At 32.0% G+C, this 15,703-nt stretch overlaps 1 protein-coding gene across 1 annotated transcript in view; it reads left to right on the top strand.

Annotated features, from left to right (window-relative positions):
* Nucleotides 1-15,703, top strand: part of LOC113522916 (voltage-dependent calcium channel type A subunit alpha-1) — a 96,790-nt gene that overhangs the window by 44,501 nt on the left and 36,586 nt on the right.

The raw sequence follows: 15,703 nt of genomic DNA, 5'->3' as shown, positions 1-15,703 counted from the left end.
GGTTAACATTATATTTTGTGTACAATAAAGAATGGGATACAGTCCGGCTGATTGTAAACGGGGTTACCGTAGCCTATAGACGCCTATAATACCAGGGACGACACGCGCGCGTTGCCGACTCTTAAAAGACCTTAATACGCCCTTTTTGAAGAACTCCATGCTATAGTCTGTAGGGAAAGCCACGGCAGGAAAATCATTCCACAACCTGAGTGTTCGCGGGAGAATGCTCCTCTGAACCAGCAATGTGCGTGACCATTCTAGTTCTAAGGTGTGAAGGTGAGTTCCCCGCCGATGGCATGTAGTACGATGGTATCATGTCAGCAGATAACTATCCACTGCTGAACATAGGCCTCTCCTTCAGGGAGTTTTACCAGTGATTGCTACGCTTGGCAGGCGGGTTGGCAACCACAGTTAGGCTTTGGTGTTATATTAAGACGAACGCTGCTGTCCAACCCTCAACCATTAAGTTATCTTAGTCACCTCTTACGACATCCACGGGAAAGAATCCAGATATAATCCAGGAATAAAATGGACTAGGGGTAGTTTATTACACGGCTAATTTACATACATATATATAAAATACCCATACCAATATTTAAATGTAATTAGTACTGGTTTTACTTATGTGTAATTAATAACATGACTAAGGATCACGAATTGATTCCGAAACTAGTCGAGCTTTTCCGATCTAATTACACCTAAGTGAAATCGGTAGTTATTACCTTAAAATATAATGTACGTTTACGAAACTTTTAACATACCAATATTAACAGATATTGTCATGATGATCAAATATTTGTAATGTCGGGAACCGAACTCGCGACCATCAGAAGACGTTACAGAGAAACAATGTTAAACCGGTACACAACCACGATCGTCAAATGCTTACAAAATGTCTATTTTTACTGCATATTAGAAATATTTTCCAATAGGCTTCTTCGGCAAGCTAATTTTCATAGCCCTATAATAAACTTGAGCGTCTATTAGGTACGTATAAAAGGCTTGAAGCGGTATACTTTCCCCTGCTCTATAAATACACGGATGAACCGAGCTAATCACCGCAACTGATCGCTTACGCACAACTGAGTACGGTTTCAAGCATGTTACTAAAACTGATGCTAAGGGTCGGTACTCATCCACATACAATGTTACTAGCTATACACCGCGACTTCAGCCATGGTCGTATCGAACTTTTAGAAAGGAGCTGTTAAATGCAAAAATAATTTTATACATACTTACGTATTTACCACATACGTTACGTATTTCACATACCAATGTAGTACAACTTTTTAATTGTAATTAAGTAATAACCGTAATAGTCATATAATAGTAATACCCAAACATCTTTACCAACTTATTAGTATATATATATATATATATATATATATACTATATTTTTCTTTTTGGAAAATTATTTCAAATCCTTGTTGTAAATATTTATATCAGCTTAACTCATTTAAATTAAAATACAGTATGGTACACGATAATTATTATTCAACAATCAAATCCTTTTTTTGATAAATAGACGCGATCTATTTTTGAACCAAAAGTATTCATATCTGATCAGCTATTAAAGAATAATAGAAATATAAATTTATGTATCTTCTATTGTATAAGTAGTATATAATTATGTATATTTAATTATAACTTAGTATGATATAATTACGTATGAATAATTCACATAACTAGTGCATCTATTGACATCATTGACCTTATTTATCTATCATACGAGAAATTAATGATTATTAATTGACCAATTTCGATACATCATCTTCAAGCACATCGAAACAGATCGTTTGTTAAATAAAATATATAAAAACAAATAGTAAATTAACAAAAAATATTCAGAACTTAAATATTTAGCTTTTTCTGTTTATATCGTAGATAGTAGGTATTAAGTGGAATTAATCTTTATAAGCATGAAAATAATTATATTATAGTATTATGGTCTTATTATCAAGCAATATAATAAACTCCGTTACAAATACAAATAACTTTATTTTTATATTTAAAAGTGGTAAAAAGAAGAGTACATATTATTCAAAACTATGCACACTCTTCACCGGAATCTGAAGAATACATAGGTACGAAGTAACTATTTTCAGGCTCACAATATAGATATAAAAAAACCCTGTAGCGTCCAATACAAAATAATAAATGTAAGTATTCAATCAAAATGCAAATAAAAGTACGTATACCCAAAAAAAAAATAAGAATTAGGAACCAAAACATCCATTTACTACTGTCCACTGCTGAACACAGGCCTCCCTCATAGACTACTATAAGAAACAGTCCTTAACCACATGCATGTGCTGACTCCCTGTAATGCATTTGAGGTGATCGCTCCATCTAGTGAGGTGTCTTCCTTACTAATGCATATAAAAAAATCTCAGACCAAAAAATATACTGTTGGTGTCTATTACTTGTTTCTGAATGCAATCATTCCAACTTTGCCTTTAAGCGCTTCTAGTAAAGGCCTTAAGAAGCAAATTAGGCTGTGTGACAAAGACGGCATCATCGCATAAGCTGCTTGCTATAAGAACTTAACTACACCTTTAATGACTCACTATTAAAGTCAATTACCTATATTTTGTACGACCTTGGAGATATTATACTTATGTGTATAGGGGTTATTGATATTTTGATGTGGTCATCGACTTTTGGTGCTAACTATATCTAAGGTGTTCAATACACAGAATGTAATAAAATGTTGTATGCGCTGTCCTATCCGACAATTGCAATTTACATATACAATATACTTTTTTACCTCCTCTCGTAGAGATGCAATGCTGCATGTAGCGGACTATTGGATACAAATTTAACTTTCACCATCTAAACTTCACGACTATGAAGTGCACTGACTGAAGAAATTTGAGAGCTTCCAAATAAGTGTCTATTCAAGAAAAGAATAGACTCATTTCACTCACTCACCTTATAAATTCATTAAAACAGTACTTATTCATGATCGTCCTTTTATATTTATCTATTAATATACATTTAAATATTATTTTTCCTTTATAATTATATACCATATGTCTATTCACATGCACACACAATGGAATTTTTATGAACTTACTGTGTCGTTTCCGACAATTGTTTCAACTTCATCCGAAAATCTTCTTGAGGGGGCGTGTGGCGCTTTGTGTTATAGCCTCTTACGGCATGTGCAAAGACATCATTAAAAATTAACATTACCTTTTATATATATATATATATATATATATATATATATATATATATATATATATATATATATATACACATAGATATTATTGTACTAAAACATACAATAATAACAACAAATTAATAACGGTAGCAAAGGACATGTCTCTGAAAGAAATTTCTTCTAGTGTACCTAACACAGTAGGCATAGTGAGTGGGCAGTAATAGTGATAAACAGAAACTAAAATAAATATTTACATGAATTGTAGTAGGTAATAATAAAAAGATAGAATAAAATTCGCAATGAAAATATCACTATGTATTAACATTTATGTAATCCGTGTTTGTTTTTGAGAGTCTTGTCTAGTCGTCTAGTCTCCGTATACAGGGTTTGCCAATTTCATAGCATATAGATCGTCATATATATAAGCAATCTCGACAATTGACGTAACTATCACATATTGTATATAATTTCTAGTTGTCAGCTATACTATTTCATGTCGTGAGTGGCGCCACGCTGTCGCCTCTATCCCAAAAGGATGGGAATTGATATGAAGGACACAGATCTGGCGGTTCTCCAGGCAACTTAGCTGCAGAATTTATGTAACATCTAGATATTTCTTTAGGGCGTTTACGTCATTAATATAATTTATCATTAACCTTTTATCCACCTTTGGATTACTTCAACAAATATTTTCGTATCTGTACCGCTTCTGTCTGATATAATTGACAGAAAATATGTGTTTGTATGTTGCAATACATAGTGGTGACCTCGTATAGACACACGCAACGTTGGACAATCCCCACTAGATGAAGTGACAACATAAAATGCTTTGAAGGCCCTGAGTCAATAGATGCAGGTGGCTCAGGGCCATTCCTTATGGCAGTCTATGGGGGAAGTCTATATTCAGTCGTAGACTGATAATGGCTGAGATTAGGATGATGATGTTATAACAAAGCCAAGCAATTAAAAAGTTAAGAGATCAAAGTGTTAGTATCATTGATATGTCATAAAAACATACACGCAGTCTCAAACGGCGCTATAATAAAGCGCATACAACCAAATATTTAAAAAAATTTCAACCATCCAGAACGTAAAACATTCAGAAATCTTCTATTTTCTTATTTATAGCAAATTTTTAACTTCAATTATACCTATCTTGTTCTATGATAATAATTTATCTTTCCAATTTAAATTTGGAATACAAATAGTAGTAATAGTGTAACTTTTGTGTAGGATTTATGATTATATCTTTTAATGATAGACACACTCATATTAATTTCATCAATTTAAAAAAAGAAGTGATTTTATTGTAATGGAAATCTCAAATTATATTTATTAACTATAATTTTATTTCGGTCTGAAATGTAATTTAAACAGTACGATCTCTGATATTCATGCCGCTAAACAGCTGTGCTTGTTAAGTAAAGGTGTTTGCCTAATTACAAAAGTGGTCTTCTTTATCTGTGTTTTACCTAGTAATTTGTTGTTAATGCTCTGTTGAAACAAATTATTTTGCTACACATATACTAATATTCTATTTTAAATCTGCGTTACATTTCCAGTTCTCCTTTAATTTTCTAAAGGTATTTGCATGGCTGTACATCGATTTGATTTAGCAATGAACGCATCGAATAAACATATAACTTCAGCAGTGTCAACACATACAGACACCAGTGTAACATCTGCAGAGTGTATTCTGTGACGTGCATAGTAACTGTTTGTGACTGTAAACGACCTTCTATTGAGCAGACCGTCAGCTTGTTTGCCATTCCTATTCCCTGTTGTAAGTTGACTTACTCACCATGACTATAATATTTGTAACCATTTGACCATTTCTTGTAGTATTTTTAGTATTGTAATTATTTATGTTAACTTTACACACATTTCAAATTCACGGATGCCTGACTAATTTCAAACTCAATAGGAAACTTTATTCACGAACGCAGCTTACGGCGGTGTCTTGAGCAGTACTACGCGACCAATGTGCTGTGCAACAGCACCTAAATGTAAATGAAGTGTAAATAATATATCTTTAAGTATAAAAATAGAAAAACGTATAAACGATTTACATAATAATAATAATAACGTTGATAATAATATTTAATTAAATATTTAATCAAAACACCTGTATTATATTGAAATAGTTTTCTGTAAGTAAATACACTCATGCATGTACAAAGAATGCAAAACGTTTATGATTCTCATTTTTATAGAGTTGTTCGGAGAATCGTGACCGCCCACGCTAGGTCACGACATTCGATGCGTCACTGACAGTTACAGCTTACAGCACTCTGACTCTTACAAGTCGCCCGGTTGACTCCGAAGAGGGAACATAACCTCTACGCTGGGCCGTAGTGCACTAAGCATCCGCTACATTTTTCGGGTAAACAAAACGATACTGCATATCATTATTAATTTTTACAATTAACTTTGAAAAGATGGAGGTTCTCAATTTGTCTGAATTATTTTGTGACTATATTACGCGGTTACGTTTACACCAATTTTCACAATTCTTTTTATAACCAATAATATTTGCTCCATATTGATTCCATATAAATAATTTGACGATTGAAGCTGCAAGTTTTCTTTACGAAACTGCTTGAAAAAAGAACTGCTTGTTGTGAAGCAAATTCTATATGTAAACACGCGATTTCGCATTCTAAATTTAAATATTTTTAATGTCAGCTATTTACGAAACATCACGTCGTTTATCGGAGTTCACGATTGAAGTTTGTTTCTATTGTTTCTGAACAAAAATAGTTAATAATCTGCTATGTATTTACAAAGTGCGTGTTTTAATTTTTTAGGCTAATACATTTTTCATTACAATCTTCGATAATACAACGCTAACGTTAAATATGACTCTTTGAGTGCGTGTAAGCAAAAACTAACCAAGATAATCTCTCATGAAGACAATCGCAATGAAACGTCACTAGGACAATATTTTGTAAACGATGCGCAGCGGACGGCGCCGTTGAGTCGATGCCGGGCGGCGCCGTCTCGTCTACCAGCGTCTTCTTCCCAGTCCCAGATAACCAGGCTACTTGGAACGTACCCAGAGAATATTTTTTGCCTATAGATGTAGGCTTCGAGGTCGATACGGTTGTTATGTTAATGGGACAGCGGCTGGGAAAACCCTATGTTGTAGGCATTGTCGTAATTTGTCATTGTCGTGACGTGATAGGTCATTTTTCCGTTGTACTCCGAATGGGATGTGGTCGAGTTTTTGTTGTGAATTTCAGCGTGCATAAGTATATAGTTAGACAATTATTTTTAAAATTGATTATTTTTTTTCTGTGAATAAATAAACCTTACTATATAAATAGTTAATAATTTTTGCAATTCAATTTTATTTTTATTTTTACATCACCTATCTAATTAAATAAATGCTATTATTATATGAAACTAAATAAATGTTTATTACAACAATGAAATGAACAATGAAAACTTATATTTTATATTATTTTTGTACGAAAATATTAATAAATTATTTCAATATAGTGCAATGTCAAGTGAATATCAAGACGTCTAAACAAAGTGTTAAAATATTTATAATATTTCATAGTTTTTGTACAATCTGTAGTGATAACTGTGATAAGATATCTAATAGGAAATTTTATCAAAATCTATAACTCTTTTACAGATAAATGAGTGCAATAATATTATCAATATTTTCCTACCCTTGTGCCTTATCACTCGCGATCGGCGTAATATGTTTTCTCCACCGTTCATCTTTATTTGCAGTCACTTTAGTATTTACTCCATTTCAATCAACGCTCCCATAAGGAAGAACAAGACGACCCCTGTCGCTATTTCATTCTTTCTCATTGACACGCTTATAACTATATAATGATTCTATCAATAGATTCATTTGTATTTGACCAGGGGGGCATTTTCGTTCGTCACGATCAATCTCGAATCGTTTCTACTTACCAAACCGAAATCGAGATGAGAATGACCTGTAAGCGGCTTTATACTGTAAACGAAATAATAAATAGTTACTTTTTAATAGTGACAAAAATCACTGGTACTTTAAAATTTCTTCTGGCGAATATAAAAATACTTCGTTAAAATAAATACAACAATTTTTGGTAGGTTGCAAATTTTTTTTTTCTTGAGTTTCTTCTTGCCGAAACAACTGATTCATATATTCTCTTCCTACCAGCTCTATTTCAAGCCATATCTTTGAACATCCTATACGACACAATACTTAGTACACTATTTTATTTATTTATATATACATATTATATATTGTCATATATGATATTTTCATATCTTTATCTAATATTTTACTAAACTAGGTGCTATTTTGCGGAAGTCCGTGTCACTAGTAATTTAATTATATTGATGATATAGTGGTGGTTAATCTTCGAATGTTGGCAATCATACATATACTAATGGTAGCCGAATTAAAGAAATTAATTCTAGTAAAATAACCAGCCATATCTTTTCCATCTTAACCACAATATTCGCATTTATAATAGGGTGTATAAATGGATAATTTTATTAGTGCAATGACATGATTCTATTAGCAATATAATTTACTTTGGATTTCTTCATACACGACGGAGTTTTCTTTTCTTTTTATTTGTCATTTTCGCTATTACTAAAAACGAACTTATCATACATGTACATAACAAAATTATATTCTGTGTATTGACGTTTTTCATCCTTCACCATTTCTGACCAGCACTCTGATCTATACGAGCCAACAAACCAGATCATGCTCTTATAAAATTTCTCCAAAGAAGTACAATAATAATTCATCGTCATTAACTGTCCTTACTGAACATAGATAGACCTCTCCCATAAAGTTTTGCCAGTAGTTGCCACGCTTGACAAGTGAGCTATGCTGGGACCACACGACAACAACAATAATAATTAATCTATATAAATTGCGTTCATTCTTAATAAAATTATTCAGCCAACAAATTAATTGGCAGAAGTGGTCATAATTATAACCAAATCCGTGCCGCGATCCACTTGGCCACTTTCCATATTGCCAAATATTTGTAACATGCTGCTAGAGATTGTTACAATATCTATGTACCTAATTGGAGTATCTGCATATGTATAATATAAATGAACATCTTGGCACTAAATTATATATTTATCAACCGACTTCAAATACAAAGAGGTTCTCAGTTCGGTTGTATTTTTTTATGTTCTTATTTCATAACTCTGTCAGTTGTAAACCAATTTGGATTTTTTTTTTATTTGAAAGGAGGGCCAAACTTTACAGTTTTGTCCCATAGAAACTTTATCAAAACGGTTCAGTAGTCTAGTCCTTTAAATCAAAATAACCGGGCTTGCCACAATTGTTTGGCGTGAACTTACAGGGTACAGAGGAATAACACCTGAGTCCTCAGGAATGGCAACGCATGAGGGGTATCATGGACGAAATAGTTCTCTGTCATGTCCATGTACTGCTCATGTCTATAGGTTAAATAACAATAATTATTGTTTCAAAACTTCAATTTCGTAAATACTTAAATGCCTATATCCAGCAGTGGGCAGATGTGGGTTGATTAGATAGACAAAGAAAATACCAGAAATATAAAAATTTACATAAGCAAATAGCTAGAAGCTAAAGCCGATATATTTATTTACGGAAAAATAAACCCGATTTTATACAAAACATGTGGGTAGTTTAGATTAAGAATCGAGAATGCCATATTCTCTGCCGACGGTGGATAGGAATTAAAACGATCAAGATAACAGAACAAACTAAATTCTACTTAAAAATGTTTAATAATATAAGTATTATATGTATTTAAAGGGATTTGTGATAAATATTTACTTATATAACAAATGAATTTAAACTCCAAATGTCAACGTGAGTATTATTTATTTAATAAGTGACCAAATTAGTATAGGTACGATATCTTGGGTGTTGTGACTAATTTTGTATCCATTTTGAGAAGTGTTTACGTAATCCATAGAGTTTACTCACAGATTTCATATTAATTTTTAAATAGCTGGTTTTTTATTAATTACTTATTAGAAATAGTAACATTTACAAGGGATATGGATAATAGCAAAGACTTAGACGTAGAACCCTTTTACGTATATAAATAATATATATATATATATATATATATATATATATATATAATGCAAAAATGTATTGTTAGTTTTATTCAACTCGAAAAATGGCAGTATTTTCCTCACTTGACAGATTTCAATTATACACAAGTTTGATAAAAACAAAATCATTAAAAAATATCAGTAGTTACTAAAAATCTCAGCCAAAATAGGAATATACAGTGACAACAACAACTTACAACTTTTTTTGTCCTTAATGATGAGTTCACTGATCTATTTTTATAAAATACCGTGTCTTGGTATTCCCTTATAGACTCCCACAATACAGGTTCGCCTAATGCGGATCTAATAAACTCGTGTTATATATTCCTTGTGTTTAATTAATAATAAATAAATGAAATAAATAAATTCCTTTTTTTTTATTTGATTTATGTATTTTTTTATTAATTTATATAAATTACTACTATATAAGTACATTACCCACTGCATAACTAAATAGATGTCGGGCGGAACCGCGAGTTACTACTTATACATAAAGGACCCAGCCAAAAGACTCAGACGGGGCCGCATTTATCCGAAGCAATGTGCTGAACCATTGGCTTAGTAAGTAGGTTATGAAATCCGAATTCAAATACGAGTAGCATCGGCTAATGAGGCAAGGGAAGGCCAAGATGTGCCACGTCCTTCGCAACGGCCGATCACTCGACCTCTCCCCACTTCACACCATCCCTCGACCCTCTGTTATCTATTGTGCTCTAGTAGCTTAGGCGTCCATTTTAAACGATTTCCAAAAGAAGAAGATTTCTTAATTTTGTCTGTATTTTTAACATCACTTGATTGTTTGACGACTTTAGTAGTGTAAGAATAACATATCACCCTTCGATGGTACAATGCAAACATTTATATTCATAAGTAGATATACCTATATATATAATTTATTTAAATTTTTTTCATAAAGTTTGCCTCTAGACTATCACAGAACTATAAAGTTTTATCAAGAGTTTCTATGCACATGCATCTAAATAGATCGTATACATTTAAATTAAGTGTCTTCTCTAAATAAGTAACAAAAAATGGTTTGCTAAATATTAAGCGACAAGTTGTTTTTTTTTAATATTTTACAAAAATCTCAAAGTTGAGTATTGATAATATAATAAAAGTGAATAATATAAATGACCATATTCTATAATAAATGTCACCAAAAATAAGATAAATATAATTTTATACGTTACGAAAAGCGCGCCATATTTAAAATAAGTTAGGTCATTTAGATCATAAAGTTTACAAGGAGATACCATCTAAATATGATTTATTGAAAAATATTTGCTTATACGAGTAAATAAACTTTGATCAAGATCAAACTATGAATAACATTGTCATTATCACAAAATAATTTTATAGTTTCATACATAAATTAATAATTCGGATATCGAACTGTCAAGCCGTTCCTGCTGTAAGCCGCTCCGTTGACCTAGTTATAAATGGTTAGGACTTTAATTACACAGTTTGATTCGTCGGCACCGCGAACTAACTGCGCTCTTGAATTATTAAAATACGTGTTACTTAATATTATCACAATGTCAGAAATTGTAAACAAGAGTGAGAGACACTGATCGGTGTTAGTTTCTGGTTAGCTTTTTACTCTGTGATCTAAGAAAAGAGGTAATATTTTGCCCCTATGTGTAATTGATTGTACTTTGAGGTTTACCCTACAAACTACAGCCTAGAGTTCTTCAAAAATGCTATATTAAGGTTTCTTCAGGGTCGGCAACGCGCTCGTAACACCCTTACTGTTACAGGTGTCCATAGCTACAGTGACTGTTTACCATCAGACGGGCTGTATGCTTGTTTGCTACCTTTGTAGTTTAATACTAATGCCGAGATCTTTACCACAATAGGTAATCTATATAACAGATTCTTATAAACGCCAAAAAGCTACTAACTTTTTAATGTTGATTTATTTATGTGTCACCTCTTGGTGTATTAATGAATAATACAATTGTCATGAAATTTGGTATACACCTAATATATAAAATGTACAAAGATATAGGCGTTCCGGTCAAGTGAAGTCGCAAGTAAAAACTAGTTTCAATATATAAAAATCCTGTACTGCAATATTCATTCACGATAATTTCTAAAACCGCTTAACGATTAAAACGATATTTAATGAATATTGTTTGCTTCAATTTAAGAGATACGAAAATTTTAATCCCCATTAAAAAATTAAAAGTAAGGTGACGGTAGGGAGGCCATGGTGGAGGTAGTTGTGGTGATATATCAACTAGTTTTATATAAATGTTATAATATAGCTTTTTTTTTTATTTGATAATCAAATCAAAATTACTCGGTAAAAAATTTCGTGTCAGCAAATGCCTTATTATATTATTATTTAATATAATGTACAACGTATTGTAGCGCTGAAGAGGGTGTATAAATTTAAATATTTAGGACATCAATTGGCCTCGGATCTCAAAGATGATGATGACATTGAACGGGAGCGGAGGGCGCTGGCGGTGAGGGCGAATATGATAGCACGCAGGTTTGCGCGGTGCTCTGGACAAGTTAAAATTACGTTATTTAGATCACATTGCACATCTTTCTATGCATGCAACCTGTGGGCTGTATATACTCAAAAATCCTACAGCGACCTCCGTATCCAATATAATAACGCGTTCAGGGTGTTGATGGGGCTGCCACGATTCTGCAGCGCGTCAGGGATGTTCGCTGAGCATCGTGTAGATTGTTTTTATGCCACGATGCGAAAAAGGTGTGCATCCCTGGTGCGCAGAGTACGTGCCAGCACCAACAGCATCCTGAGTATGATAGCAAGCAGGCTGGACTGTGTGTACGTTAATCACTGCTGCGCAATTTCCAATGGAATTGTGCAGCGGTGATTATCTGTATACTGCTTAATATATTGTATGTGTGTATGTGTGTGTATGTGTATTGTGTATGTAAATTTACTAACATTAGTTTTTAAGAATATTGTTACTAATAAATATTTAATGGACCAAAAAGTCTGAAATAAAAATTATTATTATTATTATTATTATTATTATAAAATAATAGAATGATTATAGATAAAAAAAAACTAATTTCAGAGTCAGATGTTTTTTTTTTATGGGTGAAAATGGTATGGTAACCCCGCCTGCGCTAACGGGATACGTTGGCGGGGCACCAGTGAAGGGTGATAGATGAGAATGAAAACAGACCAGTTAGCCCATCATGATGAATTCATCAGGAATTAACCATGATAGATACTCTTAGAGTCAGATGTTTAATGCCGTCATCGTGTTCACTTACTACAATTATGTTTTTTTATAATTGATTAATATTTGTTTTCATTACGTCATCATAAGAAAATGACTGAATGAAATTAAAAGAAATTTTATAATCAATTTATAGACTCAGCGGTTTCGATTTTAGTATTAAACAGTTAGTCACATTCATTTGCATTAGCTCTACACAAAAATTGGTACGTATTTTAGGAAAGTTCTTTAAATGAATCAAGAGACATAATTTGACTCTTCTATTGTATGAAATCGTACAGAAAATAATGGCCTTTACATTATAATGTGTCTCTGTGAAAAAAGAAACTGTGTTATATTAATCGTATAATCTCATTATTATTTTAAAATGCGATCAGATAATTTTGACAATAAGAACGAACCTCAAAGGCACAGCTCGTTGACAATTAAATTGTACTGCAAATAAAAAAATAATTAATTAAGTAATTTAATACTTAATCAATTTATTATTAAAGTCAATATTTTTCTTATTTTATTAATAAATACTTTTAATTCAGTAATTAAACTTTGCCAGCATAGCGTTTTTAATTCGCTATTCGCAATTAAATTTATATTGTTTTTACATTTTTTTTTCATATATTTTCCAAGGAGATAATCAAAATTTTATGATTGCCTTTTTATCTTTTATTTCTCAATCGCATTATTATTAAGCGTATTCTTAAGTAATAAGAATTGTTGTGTTAACTAAATTTATATATTTAGTTATTTATATATGTTATATGATATATACATATATAATATATTATATATATAATGTATAATTAATGTTTTTATAAAGATAATAAAAAATAAAACAATCAAATTAACTTTTCTCAATTGATATGCTTAAGAACAAATAGTATTTATAAAATAAATAAAAAATCATTATCCTGTATTGTCAAATCAATATTGTACTAGAATACATAAAAAAACATTTAGATACCAATAATACTGTACCAACAACTTGATAAATATATGTACCTTGGTATTAACAAAAAGTTATTATGTTGCTATGCATAGTACCTACATTGTATACTCAGGTAATTACAAACCATTTCCCATGAGTACTCGCAATATTTAAACGAATGAAAATATTAATGTGAAATACATATTGTGTTCTGTAACATCGCTTGTATAAATAGTTTCAGCGCATAACAAACATCAGACCCATAAGTGCAATGTAGAAATATTTTTACAAATTAGCCGTGATGCTTAGATATTAAGAAATTATTATATTCTAGCCGAAAAACGAGATCTTAAAAAGTAAAAATGCTTTTGCAAAGTCATTTCCTTACCCGGAAAACAAGGGAAAACAGCCATATTTATGAGTTTACCATATCTAATTATAAGTTCAATGCTAGCGACCGATAGACCGCGGAGGTCGCCATTTCGAAGGCCGACTATTTACTCATTTGTTGCAGCCTCCGGGCATCCACTTACTTTCCTCATGCTCCTTAGATACCATGCTCAAACTAGTTACTAATTAATACGTATCTGGTAACAAGGACAGGATGCCTTAAATCATCATCATTATATCAACCATTATCTGTCCACTGGGGAACATAGGCCACCTCCATGAACTGTCATAAGAAACATGGCCGTTCCTTATAGCCAACCATTGCAGAGAGGGGGGAAAGGGATTGTTAGTAATGAAGACTGAGAATCCCATTACTAGCAATATACCCAACCAGGTCGACCTCCTCGCGGTTCCCCCTGGACACAATCATGGTTAATTCCTGATGAATTCATCATGATGGGCTAATCACATCGATCACCCTTCACTGGTGCTCCGCCAATGTATCCCGTTAGCGCAGGCGGGGTTCCCATACCATTTTCACTCATAAAAAAAAACCATTGTAGAGATTTTGCTAGTAATTGCCACGCTTGAAAATCGAAGTTTGACTTTTGGTAATCTTTTAAGAGGGACGCTGCTGCCCAAATCTCAACCATTAAGTTCCCTTAATCGCCTCTTTCAACATTCACGGGAAAGGAAGGAGCGCATTCTATGTCGGAACCACACGATATGCCTTAAATACTGTACTGCAAATCACAAAAAACGACCGAGCGTAAACAATTAATCTAGATTTAAATAAGATTTAACTCTTGAACCCAAACACAAACATTACAACATGTTACTACTATATCAGTTGCAAACTTCATGTTAATTAATCTAATGCACTTGTTTGTAGCTTCCCCCTTTTGCTTCGTTTGCTACATCGCATCGCCATTGAAAAAAAAAAAGTGTTGTTGTTTTATCTATGACATCGCACAGACCGGGTACTACTATCTTTAATCTATGAATAAAACGACTCACTGACGTACATATTGCATGTTTATTCAATTTGCTTAAAAACTTTCAGTATTATTAACACTATAATTGTATAATGTATTCATGTATTTTATAATCTAAGATTTATACGATAAAAAGAAATTAAAATTGTGTTGCACAAAAAATACCAACATCGATTACAGCAAAATCAGTTATTTTAATTTAAAAACAAGTAGTAAAACGATATTGATAAAATTTCTATCGAACTAATCTGTAAATATATCCTTTCAGATAAAAAAGATTTTTCCAAATCGATTTATAAATACCTAAATTATGAAGTAACAAACAAAAAAATACAACTAAATAGGCTAACCTCCTTCTTTTTGAAGTCGGTTAAAACAATTTTTTTCAACTATAATCTCTGCTCCAAAATATTTATCAGGTTACCGTTAGATAAACACTAGACATACTCATATTTAGACAAAAAAATGTTAATCCAACTTTGTATAGAGCGACTATTTTATTTCCTATGCATATTGGTCCCTTATTAATTTTGACTCGATTGAAGTTGGTTACTTTTTTGTGGCACAAAATCAAAGTGCAGCAAATTTTCTTTCTTTTGTATCAAAAGTTTTTGCTGAATGGAGGGACTACATTGGTATTATGTAACATAAATGTGTTTTTTTTTTATTTTGAACCTTTTTAGTTTACATGCATAGTATAAAATAAACCCATGATGTACATGTCATTCTGTAGTCCATGCTGCCAATGACTTGTTTATTCATCAAGACCTATACAAACTTAATTAAATAAACAGCTGCATTATATATAGAACAAGTTCCAACTGATACATATATATATATACTTTTATGGTACTAATTTCGGCCATTTAACAGGAAAATTAAATGTTAATTGATGATGATATTATTATTAAGC

Source organism: Galleria mellonella, unplaced genomic scaffold (genome assembly GCF_026898425.1).
Source record: "Galleria mellonella isolate WM207_F2 unplaced genomic scaffold, CSIRO_AGI_GalMel_v1 utg515, whole genome shotgun sequence".
In the NCBI taxonomy this organism is placed as follows: Eukaryota; Metazoa; Arthropoda; class Insecta; order Lepidoptera; family Pyralidae; genus Galleria; species Galleria mellonella.
This window is presented reverse-complemented; position numbering and strand designations above follow the sequence as displayed.